This window comes from Lygodium microphyllum, chromosome 23 (genome assembly GCF_053477565.2).
Source record: "Lygodium microphyllum isolate KBCC chromosome 23, Lygodium_microphyllum_v1.1.10, whole genome shotgun sequence".
NCBI lineage: Eukaryota > Viridiplantae > Streptophyta > Polypodiopsida > Schizaeales > Lygodiaceae > Lygodium > Lygodium microphyllum.
In genome coordinates, this window is record NC_141157.1 from 52,081,205 (window position 1) to 52,100,686 (window position 19,482).

Below are 19,482 nucleotides of genomic sequence, written 5' to 3' on the forward strand. Positions count from 1 at the left end.
GCCCTCTAGGATGAGTCCCTCTTGGAGGAGCCCCCAAAGATCAAGCCTTTCCACATCGAGTCCCGCCAAGAATGAGCCCCTCAACGTATACTACAAGATACAGGCCTCGTATCGACGTTCAAAGCGATGAGAATTTTCATTATAAAAAGAATTTCCCTTTCGCAAAAAACTTTGCTACCGCTAATTGCATCACGCGTTGCTATATGCGTCGCTAACTATGTCGCACGATGCATATGCGACGATTTGCGAAGCTAATAGTGACACATGTAGTAAATTTGTGACACTAATAGCGACAGTGAAAAAAAATTTGTGGCAGGGCAGAAATAGCACTATGTGCTTTATTTGGGCCATACAAAAGAGTTAGAATAAAGTGTACAATGCTTATCTCCATGAAGGCAAAGTATACTTGAATCCATAATACTGATACATAAAATAAATACAAGATTGCGTAATGAAAGCAATGGTACAATCATGGCAAGATACAAAGGATGATAATAAGATAGTGCATAGAAAATGCCTACATAAATCACATGAACAAAAAAGAAGAGGATGCGCGCTCCATGGATCCAAGGGTGAGCTACAAATTCTTGCCATCAGAAAGCTTGTCTTGTTGCAAAGGAGCATCGAATGGTCTCTACAATAAAAGAAACAACTACACATCAGTCCACCATATAATAATGCATTTAAATTAATTTTAGTAACTACGAACAAGAAAGATGAGTGACTTAGTGGGCCGTCACATCCATACAATCCATCAATCAATGCAGTGAGACCGTGTCTCTTTGCATATCGAGTCTTTAGGCGGCCGGTGGGATTGTGGCTTGTAATGGAGTGCTGCAAATTAAAAAAAATACAACTGTTAGAAAAACGATTTTTAGTACAAGGAATATTGCAAAAAAATAAGCAAGCAGAATAAAAGAAAAACTTAGAAAGTCCTCTAGATAAGTCATGTGGCTGCCACTCCCAAGATAATCTATAGCCTCCTCCCTGAGTCGCCGCCATTCATTTGTGTCTAGCTGCTCGAGCTTTGAGGCCTGCTTCTTAAGTGCCTTGCATGCGTTCAATCGTCTGTGTGACATGTACGCATGCATGCACTCCATCATCCAGCCTGTGGAAAACCTATCTATTACAGCGGGTATCGGAAACTCCTCATGCAAGGATGCTACTATGTAGTCCTTGCTCCCCTTCGGTATATTCTTCCAATCATCAAATATGTTGTGCTGAAAAACTTATTGGCACAACTCTCTCATACGAGCCATCACGCTCCTCCCCTCATCATTCATGATGATGGCTCTGTCCTATCATCTACAAGGTATCCATACCCCTCTGGTGTATACCTAAGATGTGTCCTCTCCCACCTACAACCATGCTCCTGGGCATATCAAAGAGACCCCTATACATTTGGTGTACCTACTACGCGGGTAGTATCTCTCGGAGTAGCACCCATAGGGGTGCCACCTGCAAACAACTAAGCAAAAGCTAGAGTGATTGGAGTAGACGTCCCCGCAGGTGTGACAAATCCCATAGGTGATGCAACAGGACAAGATGGAGACACTGCATCGGTACCTCCACAATAACCACCTGAGCCGGACTCTCTCAAACTTGCATGAGAGCAAGGAGTAATACCTATATCTCAAGCCAACCGCGGGCTCACTGCATCTACGTCTTCTCATCATCCCCCAGAACCACTCTCTCCCTTCGACCCCAGTCTGGAGCATTGACCTCATCTACTGGAAACCAAAGCATCAGAGCACACGAAAGTAGGTCTAACAGAACGGCCTAATGATGTCAGAGACAGCTCTTGGTCTGCCATATCTCTGATTTGAGCCATCTGATCTGGAGACATATATGTGAAGATCTCAACACTTGACTCATCATGTGGATTCAAATATCCACAACCGTCACTTACACAGAAAAAAACTGATGTTAGCATAATCAATATAAATCAAGCAAAGCACAGTAACATAAATCTTCAAAAAATGATCTTACTTAAAACACATATCTTATGTACCCTTATAAGTGATTCCTCAACAAATTGAGTAGGTGGATATTCCAAGTATGAAGTTCCCTATGGTCCCAAATCAATCTCCTAACAAAACTCTGCATACAGTGGAAGCTTGATAGATAGGTCACCAAAAAAGGATGAGTCAACCTCATTCTCAAAGAGTTCTTGGAGTCCTATATTTCCATCATTGTTACCCGATTCTGGCTACTCTACATGCTCCAAGCTTTCAGTGCCCTCTACCCCTTGCAATATCGACCGCTCTATTTGCATACTGTCCTCATCTATGCTAGGAACATTTCTTTGATCATATAATCTCCCAGTTCGGGGAGATGAAGGTACAACATATCAGCATCAAGGTTGTTGAGGGTTTGGATAGAAAATTACATGTTTAAAATCACATACAAGAGAGATTTAACTTTTGTGACATGTACCATGTCGTAATAAAATTTTAAAAAACATGAGTTTATACACATGGTCACAATCGGCCGGCAATACAAATGTATTGTGCAAATCTATCCATATTTTTTCGGAATCTATTTCGAGAAATCCAAATGGACCTCGTTGAACTGTTGCCCACGAACTGTTGCCCATCCCCTTCAAGTACCACTTTGAACCATTGGAAATCTAATAGGATCATGGAGAAGCTACGATAATCCACCGTGATAATACTTTGCAAGTTTCCAAAATACTCAATCTCATCTATAATAGTGTTTGGATCCGTTGCTCATCATCGGCTCTCTTACTCTAACTTTGTCATGATACCACAATCTATTGTGGAGCGCATTTTTTCAAAATGCTCCACGCGAAAATACTGTTCGCGCAACCACGTTGCACCGTATATTTTGTATTGTATATTGAAACAGTCAATTAGTTGTCACATATAAAATCTAGATACGACAAACCCTAAACACATCGTCACCTTTGGACTACATTCCCTCGAGAATTCCCACTCCTCAATTGAGACCTCTGTCCCTTCACAAGATGCTGTGCTCAAAGCTCCATGCGACCATCATGTTGACATAAACCGTAGCATCTCCTCTAGTCCTTAGGATATCGAATTGATCAATGGCGCATATTACGTCAAAATTTAGATCGTGCTTCTTCGCGATCATTCCTGGCTTGCTCGTATGTAGTGAGTCACATCTCCATGGAGGTATGGTGCAACATACAAAAACGATACACTTTCTTCTCCATTGTAGCATCCATTCTTTTTTCCACCCCATTTCCAAACCCACATCTCCAGTTAATCTATCATCGTTCTTCAGTGACCATAGCATACATTGTCTGAATTCACCATTGGTAGCCATTGTGAAATATGCACTAATGCCTCAGAAACCAACCAACCTTCAGCCATGCTACCTTCTAGCCAAGCTCATTGTTGCACAAAGCTTTTTAGTGTTTTCATGAAGCACTCCAAGAAGAACATCCATCATGTATGGATAGATCCAGCAACCTCCACTTCATCTACAAGATGCACCAGAAGTTGGGTTTATATTGTGACCATGCTGGTGGGCATGTACTTCTCAAAGAGACAGACCATCTCCATTGCTTCCTACCTTGCAGATTCAATAGAGGATGTCTTGATTTCCTTCTGTGAGATCCATTGCACCAAATTCGACAACCTATAAATCACCCTGCATATTTCAGAAGTAGGGCATCCTGTGATCGCGATCGCTAGTACAAAGTGCCACAAATGAAGAAGCATTATAACCAATGACTACACTCCAAATAGCAAAATACGCAAGCCACATACAATCCATTTGTAGTACAAACCGGAGTGTGGATAGACTTGATAATTTTCTTCACAATAAGGCATTCTTCTTTAGTGGATAAAACCCAAGGAGCGTGAGGTAACTATAAGCCACCATCGACACTTGACTGCGGCCAAAGCGCCTCCATCTTGCCTACCTCCTTCTGTAATATTCCCGTTCGAAAAATATTACTAAACCCAAATTCCCTCACACCGTGTAAACCCTATGCAAGGGCATCTTTTGTATGGAAATTGCCGACAATTTATTCCTTAACCCGTATGCATGGCAATCGTGACCTCCGCATTGGAAAACTCAGCCCGGGGGATTCAAATCCAAAATCTGCAGGTAAACACCCTCTTGGGAGGGGATTAAGTGTGTGGTTGAAGGAAGGGGATGGGCTAGGTGGGGGAGGTGGGTTACAAGAGGGAGTCGTGAGCTACATGCATAGCCCACGTGAGGGAGGTCCCCTCTCCCCCCTTGGCCTATAAAAACTCCCTCTTAGTGGATGGGAAGGGGGAGGCTGTAGGAGACATCGTGAGAGGGAAGAAGAAGCTAAGGACCAAGAGCTTGCTATACTGTGGCCAAAGGGAGAGGTTATTGCGAGTCTGAGGGCACCGCTACTGCCGTTACCAAGTCTGCCACCAGCCACCGACCGAGCACGTTGCCGCCACTCTCTCTGCTGCTGCCGCCATTGCAACGAGTGCCGCTAAGGCTCCATGTCGCTATAGGAGGTCGATCACCCCCCCCAAACAACGTCATCTTCCACCACGTATTACCCCCTCCCTCTTCCGCGTGGGGGTTGACCAGAGCAAGAAGCTTAGAAGCTTCTTTTAAGAAGCTTCTAAGGGGCTTTCTTAACCCCCATTCCCACTAATTCCCCCCATAAGTCCATTTCTAGCCCCGGGATTTTAAGAGAATAAGAAGAAGAACTCTCAAAGGCTCCATTTCTGCAAGGCCCATTCACAAGAGCCCTTTTTGTGAACCCCCTCGTAAGGCTTCAATTTTCGAAACTCCATTCATAGAAGTCCCATTCCCAAGAACTTTGTAGGAGCCCCATTCTCGCAAACAAGCTTAAATTCCCACAAGCCTGCTCATGGAAACCCCAACTCCCGCAAGCACTCATTAAGTTTTAATTCCGCAGCTCTCCTGCAAAAGGCCCAAGCTCCAACCCCTAAGGCCTTCCATAAGCCAAATCCCGCAAGCTGGTATTTTTTTCAAGGATCTGTACTTTAAAAGGGATCTCTTGCATACGAGGGAGAAGGGCAAAGATCTTGAGGCTACATACCAAGGCGAGTAAATTCGTAGACCGCAAAGGCAAACCAGAAGCCGAATTCGTGCCTACAATGGCCCCTAAAAAGTCACAAGGCACGCCTGCAGGAGTTTCATCTCCTAGTATTCACGTGGATATTTTTTCGAGCCCACAAGTCTAGGCTTTTTCTATTTTTATTTCACATAGAAGTATTGCATTATGCACGATATTTGCGTGGACTAGGACGCACTTATGCATGTCAAATCCACCTAGCTAAGTGCAATTGAAATAAATTGGCTATTTGAATTTACTAGAATTAGCTCATAATATGAAGTTGGTCATTCCTATTTTCAATAGAATGAATGAAAAAGAGAACATAAGTTGTCTATGCATTTTAGGACCTTATCAGTAAGTTGCCTTTTGTGCATTTCAAAATGATGGTCTAGAACACCTACTGCCTATCTTTACAAGGTATAAATTATTAAAGAGCACCTTTCATTAGGCATGGAAAGATTAATGGCATGTCACATTTTTAGACAAATCTTCTTTGTAATGATTCATTAAGGATGTTGTTATCAACCGTAGGAAGTAGCAAAGCATGGAAAAGATTCTAAGGGCTGCATGAAATAGGATAACTCTAGCTTCGATTGGCATGAATCTCATTTAACTACGTAGTAGTTAGGAGAAGGTTGCATGTTGCACATTCATCGTATGAAAAATTTCATTCATCAGGAGTTGTATTTAGGGAAAGGCTGCATAGTTTATTTAAGCATAAAATCTTAAAAGCTTAGTAGTATGATTAGTGAATGCAAGTCCTAGTAGGATCAATGGAAGTTATGTTGAAATTTAACATGTGCTTTGGTCTTAACAAGAAAATTTAGGGACTGTGAATCTAATCATACGTAGAGGCAATGAATCACGTGCTTACGTGAATTGTGACGTAATGCAACTAGTTTTTCCCTTTTAGATCAAGTTAACATCTCTAAGAATGGTTCGTCCTTGTCGCAAGACAAGTAAACAGGATTATCTAAATCACCTAAACTGCAAAGGATTCACATAGGATGGTTCAATCGATACTATAAATACTCCAAGTGCTAACTAGGGTTTAGTACGTTAAGGACTTGACCTAGTTTTGCACTTGTTGCCAACTTGAAACCCTCATACCCAAAGGTCCCACCCACTTCACTGAATGTAGGGACAATTGGACGTGCTTGCAAGAAACGATTCATGGTTTCTACCCTAAGGATCACTCGATCAAATGATGAAACTCGAATTGAGTTGGAACCCCTAGGACCCAATGTTGTCGGCCTAGTGCAATTAGGAACGGGTTGTGTAAGAAGACACCCTAAACCTGCTTCTTATCTAATCATGATTCCGTGAGCAGAAAATGCCGTTCGATGGGTGAAATGATCCCATGGAATAGATGTGACACTTGTGCAACAAGTTGCAACGTCGCATGGTCTTGTGGTTTGATCACAAGAGAGTTGCCATGCCTTGGAATGAGGTTGGCAGGTTCTTGCACAAGTTTAACTTGCTAGAGGATGAGTAGTCATCCTGTTATATCACCTTCTTGGGAAAAGTTGCCAAGTTAAGGGAGTTAGGTATTTGCTTGGAAATTAAGGATCAATCACTAATTGGAGAGACATGGTCACCAGGATTTACTATTAATAAAACCTAAGGTATTGGTTAAGTGGGGTTAATAGGGTATGGCCCTAACCCAAGGACAAAAAGGGTGAACAAACAAACCCTTGGGGATCTTGCCAAGTTGCAATTGATCCCAGATCAAATGCTAGATACATTCAGAGAGAAGGATTCACTCCTTAGTAGTTGGCCAAATAAATGACCACTGGAATTGATTGTGCTTGTAAAAGTTTAGGAGCACTATTTGCATTGTTTGCTCAAGGAACTAAAGGATGGAAAGATATTTAATGCTTCAGGTTGAAGGCTTGAAGGGAGAAGCAACTTTAGTTACCCTTGATTTTCTACCTGGCCCTAACCAAGGGGGTTGTTAGCCATGCCGGGAAAGTGGACCGAACCCACCGCATGAGGTCTCTCCGTTGAGCGCTACTTGGAGCAGGAGGATGCTTGGATGTTAGGAGGATGCTTGGATCTCGAGGCCCACACACTAGTCTACGGGCGGAATCTTGGATTAGTAATCCCTATGGATTGCTAGATAGCCTTCGGGTGGAATATGGATAGCCTTTGGTGGATTACGCTGTTTTAGGGGAACGGAATGGGACTATGCCTTATGGCAGAGAGGTCGAGCCTTGCATCCCTCTCGTTTCCCATCCTCCTTGAACTAAGTGCAGCGTGAATCCACTTTGACCCTAGCATTTCTACGTAAAGTAGTGCGCTTGGGGTTCGACACTAGTTGTCGTTTAGGAAAATGACCATTAGGGAAGACCCTCATTCAGGTCGGTCCTAAGTGGGAACGACGGAAATACTTTCGCGATGTGGCAAACGCGGAAAGTTATAGATCGGAAACCCCGTAACATTCCATGGGAGTGCCGTGCGGAGCTTTCTAGACTCTCTTTCCGATGGACTTTTAAGACGTGTCCTGAAAGGGAATAGGTGGACACGTTACAGTTGGTATTAGAGCGAACCAACGAAGGATCTGTCTTTATAGGAAATCTTAATAAGAAGAAGTAAAGAAAATGTTGTTGTTAAGAACATTTTCTTACTTTCGATGCTGTCTTACATAATTATGAAGCATGGAATAGGTTCTTAGTGTTCCGAGTCATATTTATGACCGTGATGAATTCCTCTAATTATCGATGAAGGATCGATATGATGAACATCCTAGACTGTATTTATAATCCATCACATTTGTACGTGGAATGGAGGTGGACAGGTGACTCAGGAATCTACTATATAGGTGCCCACCAGTTTGCATACCTTCGAACCAACCTAAAGAGAATCAAGTGGTTGGAGGACCTGAAGATTGTAAAGCTGTTCATTTTTATTGAGGCTCACGTAAACACAAGTTTACATGTTGACGGTTGGAGGGTCAAGCTAAACTCATATGTATACGAGGAAGTGACCTGCATAATCCCCGCCAATAGGATCAAGGTGTTGGGACGCTACGAGAAGAATGGGTACCAAATGATAGAATACCCTAATTTTCCGATGACTTATCGATTCCTGATGATCCATGACCCGAAACCATACTATTATCGAGTTCCCATGGCTAAATGTAACACAATATTATTCTCCCCGAACTAATGTACCAATTGCTTTACTATCCCAAGAAGTATTGTACTCTAGAAGGGCTGCCCATATAAATGAAATAAGACTTCTTTTTATCAATGTTTGTCTTGTCTATGAGAATTGATAAAAAGTTAAGTGGCTAGGTTTCTTGGTTAAAAGCTGAATTGGGTATGAAATATAATCATAACGATTAGCGATTTGTAATGTTAAGAATCCTCTATCCAGGCACAACCCTAGGTATAGATTCCCAGTCCATCCCCTACATCAAGTATGGCCGTGATTCAGGAGAAGAAGTTTCTTCTCAAGTAGATAAAGTCCGCCAGAATTCGATGGAAAAGGAAGGACGGTCCAAGGGAATGTTGAGATTTGGATAGAGTCCATGGAAGATTACTTTGAAGCAGCCGGTACTACACCCGCCAACCAGGCGATGCTCGCCAAGCTGAAGCTCACTGGCAAAGCCAACTTTTGGTGGAAGCAATGGTGTAGAGATCAAGGGATCTCGGAAGGATCCATTACCTGGGAAAAGCTGAAGAAAGTTGTGCAAGGAAAATACTTACCACTTGCGTATCGCACACAAAAAATGAATGAGTTCTATGAGCTGAAATAGTTGGGTCTAACTCTTGACGCATACTACTCAAAGTTTGTCTCACTTCTGAAGTATGCGCCACAGATGGATATGACACAACATGTGTTTAAATTGTGTGCCAGTTTAAACCCACCTGTGAATACCCGCCTTGAATCTATGTGCCCAACAGATCTACAAGACGCCCTCATTCGGGCTGCGCCCATAATTTAGGAGTTGCAGGCTAGGCCAAGAAGTAACAAGACTTGGTCTTAGAATGATCAGAACAGAGGAGCTTATAATCCCCAAGTAAAGAGAGTTCAAGGTCAAAACCGGGGACAAAGAAAGAAAGCAAGGACTAATAATGTCAATAACTTTGTCCCTACCCAAAGTAATGGCCGCAATTTCTATTGTTTCCATTGTAACGAGCTCGGCCATTTCAAAAGGCAATGTCCCAAGCTTAGCGGAGGACAACATCAAGCTCCTTTCCAAGGAACTTCCCGTGGCCAAGGAGCCGCCACCCGAGGCAGAGGAAGAACCGCCTGTGTTGCCAACAGGGAATTGTGCGAAGAAGAAGAACCGACCATGGAAGCAGAGTTTGAAAGGGCGACAGTTCATGTTGCTCTTCACAAGAGAGGTCCCAATCACTAGTTTTTGGTGATTCAAACACCATCGGACTATCAAGGTAAAGGTTTCAAAACCTTGATTGATTATGGGAGTACACATTCCTTTATCTCACCAACTTGTGCAAGAAGATTAGGAATAGCGACAGTAGAAGCACCTACCTTGCTTATGGAATTAGCAAATGGTCGTGAGGTCACTTGTATTAGGTAAATTGCTAAGGTGGAATTCTTTTCGAGAGGGAAGTCGACTTCGGTCAAATTCAAGGTCATGAACTTAGGTATCCATGAGTGTTTACTCGGAATGGATTGGCTTAAACCTAAGGATGTCCACATTTATTGTGGAAAGGGCCAAGTTTCCTTTCAAAACTCTAAAGGGAAATAGATCACCACTCAAGGAGAGGCTAGAAAGCTGAAAATTCAATTGGCTAAAGCATCTCGAATTATAAAGGGAGTTAGAAAGGGACTACCTGTCTACTTGATTAAGCTTAAAAAGCTAGATTAGAAGCAAGAGTCTAGTGAAGAACCTTCATGGATAAATGAGTACGCGGACGTATTTCTTGAAGAGCTAACAAAACTCTCACCTCAAAGGGAAGTGGATCATGAGATCAAGCTAGTGCTAGGAGCTATGCCAATCACAAAGAGGTCTTATAGGATGTCCATCCCAGAAGAAATTGAGCTGAAGGAGCAACTCAAACAACTGTTAGATAAGGGCTACATCCATCCTAGCAGTTCACCATGGGGAGCTCCAGTGTTGTTCCAGAAGAAGAAAGATGGAACTCTTCGACTGTGTATTGATTATAGAGGTTTGAATCAATCAACTATTAAGAGCAAGTATCATATTCCTAGAATAGATGAGCTTCTTGATCGTCTTTAGGGTGCGAAGATCTTCTCCAAGATTGATCTCAGGTCTAGTTACTATCAGATAAGGATCAAGGAAGAAGATATCCCAAATATGGCCTTCAACACAAGATATGGACACTTTCAATTCTTAATCATGTCATTCGGGCTTACGAATGCACATGCCACCTTCAACACATTAATGCAAGGTATCTTTAGGCCATATCTTGATGACTTCGTACTCCTATTCTTTGACGATACCCTAGTCTATTCTAAACAAGAAGAAGATCATGAACCCCAGCTTCGCATTGTCCTTAAGACAACGAGGGCACATAAGCTTTATGCTAAGATGAAGAAGTGTGCATTCTTCAAACATCAGATTGAATATCTGGGATTTATCGTATCAACAGAAGGAATCTCAGTGGATCCAGCCAAAGTCAGAGATATTCTAGAATGGCCAATACCAACAATTGTCAAAGAAATATACAATTTTCTTGGATTGACAGGATGGTATAGGGTCTTCATAAAATACTATGCTTTGATTGCAGCATCTCTGACGGATCTACTAAAGAAGAAAACATCCATTGCATGGTCAATTGCCGAACAATCTAGCTTTGATAGATTAAAGCAAAGTTTGGTATGAGCACCTATCCTGAAACTTCCGGACCTCAGTAAGGAGTTGGAAGTAGTAATTGACGCTAGCATGCTTGCCTTAAGATGTGTGCTCATGCAAGAAGGTTATATTGTAGCTTACTCTTCAAGAAAAATGAAGAGCCATGAGAAGAATTATGCTACCCATGATCTAGAACTGCTAGCTGTCATCCATGCTCTAAAGCTTTGGAGACACTACCTATTGGGTAACAAGTTTACTCTAGTGACAAATCATAAAAGTCTCAAGTGGATCTTTACCTAGAACGAGCTCAACATGAGGCAATGTTGGTGGATTGAAGTGTTTGAGGAGTATGATTTTGAAATCAAATACCAACCTGGAAAGGAGAACGTAGTTGCCGATGCACTTAGTCGCAAGGCATTCCTTAATTCTCTAATCTTACAAAATCCATTCATAGCTAGATCTCTAGCCACAAAGGTTTCCATGCCAAACAACCCAATACTTGAGCTAGCTAGAGAAGAAGCATGCCATGATCCAACCTATCAAAAGATGCTAAGGGAGATTCCTATCAAGGATCAGGATGAAAAACTACAAGCTAAGTATCATGAATTATCTGTCAATAGTGGACTTGTCTATTATAGAACGAGATTATGTATATTGGCAAGCCAGTCACTCAAGCAGAAGATATTGTGGGAAGCTCATGATTTCCCTTTCTTAGGACATCCCAGCTATGCCAAGACTCTCAATTGCGTCAGGAAGAGCTACTATTGGGAGAGGCTTAAAGGTGACGTTCTCAAATATGTCACTGAGCGTTTGTCGTGTCAATGCATTAAGGCTGAACATGTCAAAATGCCAGGAAAGTTGCAACCACTTGACATTCCCCAAATGAAATGGGAATTCATCAGTATGGACTTTGTTGTTGGCCTACCGCAAGTTTAGGGAGGGGTTGCACACCTTATTCCTGTTAAGACAAACTATAAAGCCTCAGACATTGCAAGGTTGTTTATCAAGGAGATATTCAAGCTACATGGGTTGCCCAGAAGAATCATTAGTGATCGTGATTCTCTCTTCACATCACACTTCTCGAGAGCTATATTTGAAGCCATTGGGACTCAACTCTGTTTTAGTACACCCTACCATCCCCAAATTAATCGCCAAATGGAGCAAGTCAATCAAGTCATCGAGGATATGCTAAGGGCACACTACTACCGTGAACAAAAAAGGTGGATTCAATACTTGCCCTTGGTTGAATTTTCCTACAATGCTTCTTACCAACAAAGCATTCAGATGACCCCTTTTCAAGCATTGTATGGGCATGATTGTCGAAGTCCCCTAAACTTCTCAGATTTAACCTTGAGGGTTGAAGCTTCAAGGCAGATGCTGGAAGAGAAGGATGACCAAATGAAGTCAATTAGACAGGACATCCAAGTCGCCAAGGATAGACAAAAGGCATACGTAGATTTGAAATGTCAAGATAGAACCTTCGAGGAAGGAGACATATTATTCATTTGCTTAAGGCCAAAGAAGAGTTCCCTATCCTTAGGAGATTGCAAGAAGCTACGTCCAAGGTATTGTGGACCATACAAGATCCTCAAGTGCCTAGGACCCAATGCTTATAGACTGCAACTCCTTGAGAACCTAGGGGTTCATAATGTATTCCATATCAGCCGATTGAAGAAGTATGTACCTAATGCTAGCCATGTACTTGATGACCAACAAGTTGTAATGCCTAGCCAAGGAGTCCTTGAGCTAAGGCGGTCTGACAGGATCTTGGATGTAAGGGAGAGACAACTGAGATCTAGAGCCTTGAGAGAATGCCTCGTCTAGTGGAAAGATTATCCTGAGGAGGATGCCACTTGGATGGATGAAAGCACTCTCAACCAACAATACCCCCAGTTCTTCTTGAGACGAGGATATCTCGATTCCTCCAAGGGGGAGAGAATGTCATATTCCCGTTCGAAAAATATTACTAAACCTGACCTCCTGCACACCGCGTAAACCCTATGGAAGGGCATCTTCCGTATGGAAATTTTCGACAATTTATTCCGTAACCTGCATGCGTGGCAATCGTGACCTCCGCATTGGCAAATTGAGCCTGGGGGATTCAAATCTGCAATCCACGGGTAAACACCCTCTTGGGAGAGGATTAAGTGGATAATGTGCTAATAAATTATAACTTTTTTTGCTAGTTTTCCCCTAGCCGATGCGTGGTTGAGGGAAGGGGATGGGCTACATGGGGGAGGTGGGTTACAAGAGGGATTCGTGGGCTACATGCACAGCCCACGTGGGGGAGGTCCCCTCACCCCCCTTGGTCTATAAAAGCTCCCCCTTAGTGGGTAGGAAGGGGGAGGCTGCAGGAGACATCGTGAGAGGGAAGAAGAAGCTAAGGACCGAGAGGCTGCTACGCCGTTGCCAAAGGGGGAGGCTGCTACGAGTCGGAGGGTGCTAATGTTGCCATTACCGAGCCTACCACCAGCCCCCGGGGCGAGCACGCTGCCACCATTGTAGCCGGTGGCGCTGAGGCTCCACCTCGCTACAGGAAGTCGATCACCCCCTCCCGCCCCTGAAACGATGTCATCTTCCACCACATATTACCCCCTCCCTCTTCCACATGGGGGTTGACCAGAGCGAGAAGCTTAGAAGCTTCTTTTAAGAAGCTTCTAAGGGGATTTCTTAACCCCCATTCCCACTAATTCCCCCCATAAGTCCATTCTTAGCCTCGGGATTTTAAGAGAATAAGAAGAAGAACTCTCAAAGCCTCCATTTCCGCAAGGCCCATTCACAAGAGCCCTTTTCACAAACCCCCTTGTAAGGCTTCAATTTCCGAAACTCCATTCATAGAAGTCCCATTCCCAAGAACTTTGTAGGAGCCCCATTCCCGCAAACAAGCTTAAACTCCCACAAGCCTGCTCGTGGAAACCCCAACTTCCACAAGCACTCATTAAGTTCGAATTCCGCAACTCTCTCGCAAACGGCCCAAGCTCCAACCCCTAAGGCCTTCCATAAGCCAAATCTCGCAAGCACGTATTTTTTTCAAGGATCCGTACTTTAAAAGGGATCTTCTGTGTACGAGGGAGAAGGGCAAAGATCTTGAGGCTGCATACCAAGGCGAGTAAATTTGTAGATGGCAAAGGCAAACTAGAAGCCGAATTCATGCCTACGATGGCCCCTAAAAAGCCACAAGGTGCGTCTGCAGGAGATTCATTTCCTAGTATTCACGTGGATATTTCTTTGAGCCCACAAGTCTAGGTTTTTTCTATTTTTATTTCACTTAGAAGTATTGCATTATGCACGATATTTGCGTGGACTAGGACACACTTATGCATGTCAAATCCACCTAGCTAAATGCAATTGAAATAAATTGGCTATTTGAATTTACTAGAATTAGCTCATGATATATAGGTGGTCATTGGTATTTTTAATAGAATGAATGAAAAAAAAAACATAAGTTGTCTACGCATTTTAGGACCTTATCAGTAAGTTGCCTTTTGTGCATTTCAAAATGACGGTCTAGAACACCTATTGCCTATCTTTACAAGGTCTAAATTATTAAATAGCACCTTTGATTAGGCATGGAAAGATTAATGCACTACAAGGAATTGGGCAATTAGCGACGCCGATTAGCGACGTCGGATATCGGCATCGCTATTGGCGTCGCTATGGGCGTCGCTATTTGCGACGCCGCAGGAAAAAAAACGCGGCCAAAACCCGAGCGCCGTTTTCATTTCTTTTGTTTCGCCTTTTGAGAGCAAGAGCGAGGGAGAGAGCGAAGGCTTTGTGAGAGAAGAAGGGGAAGAGACTTGCTGCCGCCACCGCCATTGTTCGCGAAGGAGAGGAGGAACCCTCGTTGCAAAGAGCAGCCACCCACGCTCGCCATATCTCATTGGTGAGTCTCCCTCTCTCTTTCTTTTGCTTGTTGAAGGTTTAAATCGTTCTCTTTTGCTTGTTTAGGAGAGGAAATGAAAGAGAAGGAGAGGGAGAGGGAGAGAGAGGGAGAGAAAGAGAGGGAGAGGGAGAGGGAGAGAAAGAGAAAGAGAGGGAGAGTGCATTCTCTCTCTCTCTCCCTTTTGCTTGTTTAATGTTTAAATTACTTTCTTTTTTTCTTGTTTAGGAGAGGAAACGAGAGAGTAAGAGAGAAAGAGAGGGAGAGGGAGAGGGAGAGGGAGAGGGAGAGAAAGAGAAAGAGAAAGAGAGGGAGAGAAAGAGAAAGAGAGGGAGAGTGCATTGTATCTCTCCCTCTCCCTTTTGCTTGGAGGATGTTTAAATCACTTTATTTGTTGCTTGTTTAGGAAATGAGAGAGAAAGAGAGATAGAGAGGGAGAGGGACAAAAAGAGAAAGAGAGGGAGAAGGAGAGGGAGAGGGAGGGGAAGGAAATGAGAGAGGGAGAGAAAGAGAACGAGAGGGAGAGGGAGAGGGTGAGAGAAAGAGAGAAAGAGAGGGAGAGGGAGAGAGAGGGAGAGAGAGGGAGAGAAAGAGAGGGAGAGGGAGGGGAAGGAAATTTAAGATAATAGACTTATTGATAATGGTATGCAATGTGCTTTGCCATGGGCCACGTACATTGGTAACTCTTTAAGATGGCTTAAAAATGGTCAATTCCTTCATGAAGTCCAAGTAGGGGATCTAATTGTGATATGCATAATTCATTGTTTTTGTATTAACTTTATAGGCATGCCAAAGTAGAAATCATGCCAACTAGTCAACGGAAGGACTAAAAGAAAATGATACCCTAGCTAATGGTCCTTAAGATACTTCATCAAAATGAATCCAAAAGTATTGTTATAGAAGAAGAAACCCTTAAATTGAGTATAGGATAATTTCTCTCAAGTCTTATGACTATGAGTAGAATTGATTGAAATAAATTTTATTACTATAGTTATAAAATTTCATAGATGGCGCGCATTAATTTTAAAATGGATTACTTATACTCAAAGCCGAGATATAACAAATAATTATCTACCGGGACAAACAAATCCTTGAGCATGATACAAGGCCGAGGTATAACATCGGAAAATCTCTCGACTACTATATACAATGCAAGGTTTATGGTCAACTTGCAACTTGACGTACATCTCCATAAAGCTATCCATTTAAGCCTTGTTTGCTGTAATGTAGATAAGATGGCAAACGAAGAAGGTCCTATTGTTCAAGACCGCGAGTCGTATCTTAATCAGCGTGTCCCATGTCCTTGCTCTCAATGCAAGTTGGCAATTAGACGAAAACGCCGATTGTCTATAGAACACGTACGACGATTTGGCAAGTTTCAATCTGAGATCATTGATCAGGAGATTGCAGACTTTCAACAAACGGTAATTTGAAGTTAGCATTTGTCATGCATTGTACTCTCAAGCTAATAGAAAACCATACACAATAAGATTGGGTCTTGTTGGTAAATTTTGTATCCAGGGGGGTGATGTCTCGACCCAAGGGGGAGTGCACCCTTTGCGGCCAATTAGAAGAGTTCGTGGACGTGCGATGGATGGATTGCAGGAGCCAATCGACCACTCGCAAGGCCCATCTATACCGTCAATGCCAGAGGAGACAGACAACCTTCCCAACTTGCCTACAATCTTGGAGCCTGAGATGGAGGCAATGATCGATGCATTGATTCCCATGGATGTTGAGACATATGACTCGCTTAGAGAGGAAGTATCCATACCATTATATGATGGGTGCCGAGTATCTCGGTTGAAGACATTGCTTGCACTCTTAAGTGTGCAAGCAAAATACAGTTGGAGCGATACGAGTGTGATTGAGTTATTCAGGTATCTTGCACACAGGCTTCATTGATTTTTTTTTAAACAGTATTATTGCAAACATTTGTGTTTTTTCAAGGTGTTTTATGATTTTTTTCAGGTTATTGAAATATCATATATTGCCACCTGCAAATACCATGCCTGAGTCTCGTGATGATGCACGACATGTTCTACGGAAGCTTGGCATGGACTACAATAACATCCATGCATGTATCAACGACTGCATATTGTTTCGAGATGAATACGAGACTATGAAGACATGTCCAAAGTGTGGTGCTCACAGGTATCGACAGGACTTGCAAGGGCAAACCATCCCTCAAAAAGTTCTCAGACACTTTCCGCTCATCCCCCGCATAAACCACATGTTTCGCATATCTGCCATGGCAAGCTTGACAACGTGGCATATGCAGAATAGGTCCACGGATGGAGTTCAACGAATATCAGCAGATTCGCGCGCATGGAGCCACATTGACTCTACCTTCCCAGGCTTTGCGCGAGAGCCAAGGAATCTTCGGCTCGGTCTCGCCATGGATGGTGTGAACCCATTCGATCTGCGCTCGACTTCTTACAGTGTGTGGCCTATAGTGCTTGTCAACTACAACATCTCTCCATGGCTTTCTACAAAGAAACGACATCTCATCCTTAGCTTGCTCGTCCTGGGCCGCTACAAAGAAAAAAATATGGACGTGTATCTTCGTCCATTAGTCGATGAGCTTAAGATTTTGTGGGAGGAGGGGGTCACGGTGCAAGATATGAGCAAGCGCGATGGTCGACAGTCAGCCAACATTCGAGCCATTCTCATGTGGACGATGCATGACTTTTCGGGATTGGGAGAGTGCTCAGGTGAGCAGACCTTTGTTCTCGCTGGTAATATCTATATTTTATTTCATTCAATCAAGTATTCACTAGGTCGTGGATCGCCTTGCAGGTCTGGTTACCTCAGGTTATCATGCATGTCCATTGTGTGGGCCATAGTTAGACTCCCGAAGGTCACAAACCATGAAGAAGATGGTATATCAAGGACACGCCGCTTTCTTGCCGGAGGATCACGAACTCAGGGAAGGTTTTCTTGGACGACCTCCAGCACGTATGAACGCTGCAAGCTGGTATGAGCTGAAAATGGTAAACCCGGAATCACATCCAAATGGAATGCGACAGTTCTCAGTTTTCTACGAGTTGCCATATTGGACCCACTTACAGGTCAACCACTTATTGGATCCCATGCATATTTTCAAAAATGTGGGCAGCTTGCTATGGGACCACATCACAGGAAAGAGAGACACTATAGGGTCACGAATGGATTTAAAGGAGGTAGGTAAGATGGAGGCGCTTTGGCCGCAGTCGAGTGCTGAAGGGGGAGTGCAGCTTCCTCGCGCTCCCTAGGTTTTGTCTACCAAAGAAGAGCGCATTCTGAAGCAAGTAATCAAGTCTATCCGCACTCCGACGGGTATGATGCGTTCTCTCAGGTCCGCATTTTCTAAAGATGACCAAATGTCTGGGCTAAAATCCCATGATTAGCATAAGATATGTCAGGTTTGTGAACATAATGGATTTTAATTAGCGTGGACATTTTGAAATTTGAAAAGTGACCATTATTCTTAATGCTTTCTCATTTGTGGCAGTTTGTCTTGCCGATCACGATCGCAGGATGCCTAACTCCAGAAATTCGCGGGGCCATTTACAAGTTGTCGACTTTGGTGCAATGGATCTCACAGAAAGAGATTAAGACATCCTCTATTGAATCCGCAAGGCGGGGAGCAGTTGAGATGATCTATCTCTTTGAGAAATACCTGCCCACTAGCATGCTCACGATACAAGTTCACCTTCTTGTGCATCTTGTGGACAAAGTGGAGATTGCTGGACCTGTCCATACGTGATGGATGTTCTTCCTGGAGCGCTTCATGAAAACCCTGAAAGGCTTTGTGCGACAGTGATCTCGTCCAGAAGGTAGCATGGCGGAAGATTGGTTGGTGTCAGAGGCGTTAGTGCATATCTCACAATGGCTACCAATGGTGGAACCAGACAATGAAATGCTATGGACGCTGAAGGACGATGATAGGCTGACTGGAGATGTGGTGGTTGGAAATGGGGTAGAAAAAAGAATGGATGCCTCAATGGAAGAGAAGGTGAATCGCTTTTGTATGTTGCACCATGCCTCCATGGAGACGTGGCTCGCTAAGTACCAGATTGCAAGGCAAGATCAAGAGGAAGCGCGAGCTGAATTCCAACGCAGTACGCGTCACCGACCGATTCAATATCCCGAAGGCATGGAGGAGATGCCACGGTTTATGTCAACACGATGGTTGCATGGATCCTTGACCGCAGCATCCAACGAGAAGGGACAGAGGTCTCAATGGAGGAGTGGGAGTTCTCGAGGGGATGTAGTCCAAAGGTAATGAGGGGTTTAGAATGTGTCATATCTAAATTTGCTTGCTACATCTAATTTCAGTGTTTCAATGTGCAGTACAAAATATATAGTGCAACGTGGTCGCGCGGATTGCATTTTCGGGTGGAGAGTATTGACAAAATGAGCTCCACAATGGACTGTGGTGTCATAGCAAGGTTTGAGCAAGAGAGCCAGTGACAAGCAACGGATCCGAACACGGTTGTGGATGAGATGGAGTATTTTGGGAACTTGCAAAGTATTATTATGGTGGATTACCGTAGCTTCTCCATGATACTATTCGATGTGCAGTGGTTCAAAGTGGTACTTGGAGGAGCTGGAGCAACAGTTCGATGAGGTCCATCTAGATTTCTCGAAATAGATTTCGAAAAAAAATGGATGGATTTGCGCGACACCTTTGTGTTGCCGGCCCATTGTGAACAGGTGCAAATAGTCATTTGCTTGCTAATTATAATATGACATGGTTTATGTCACAATGGT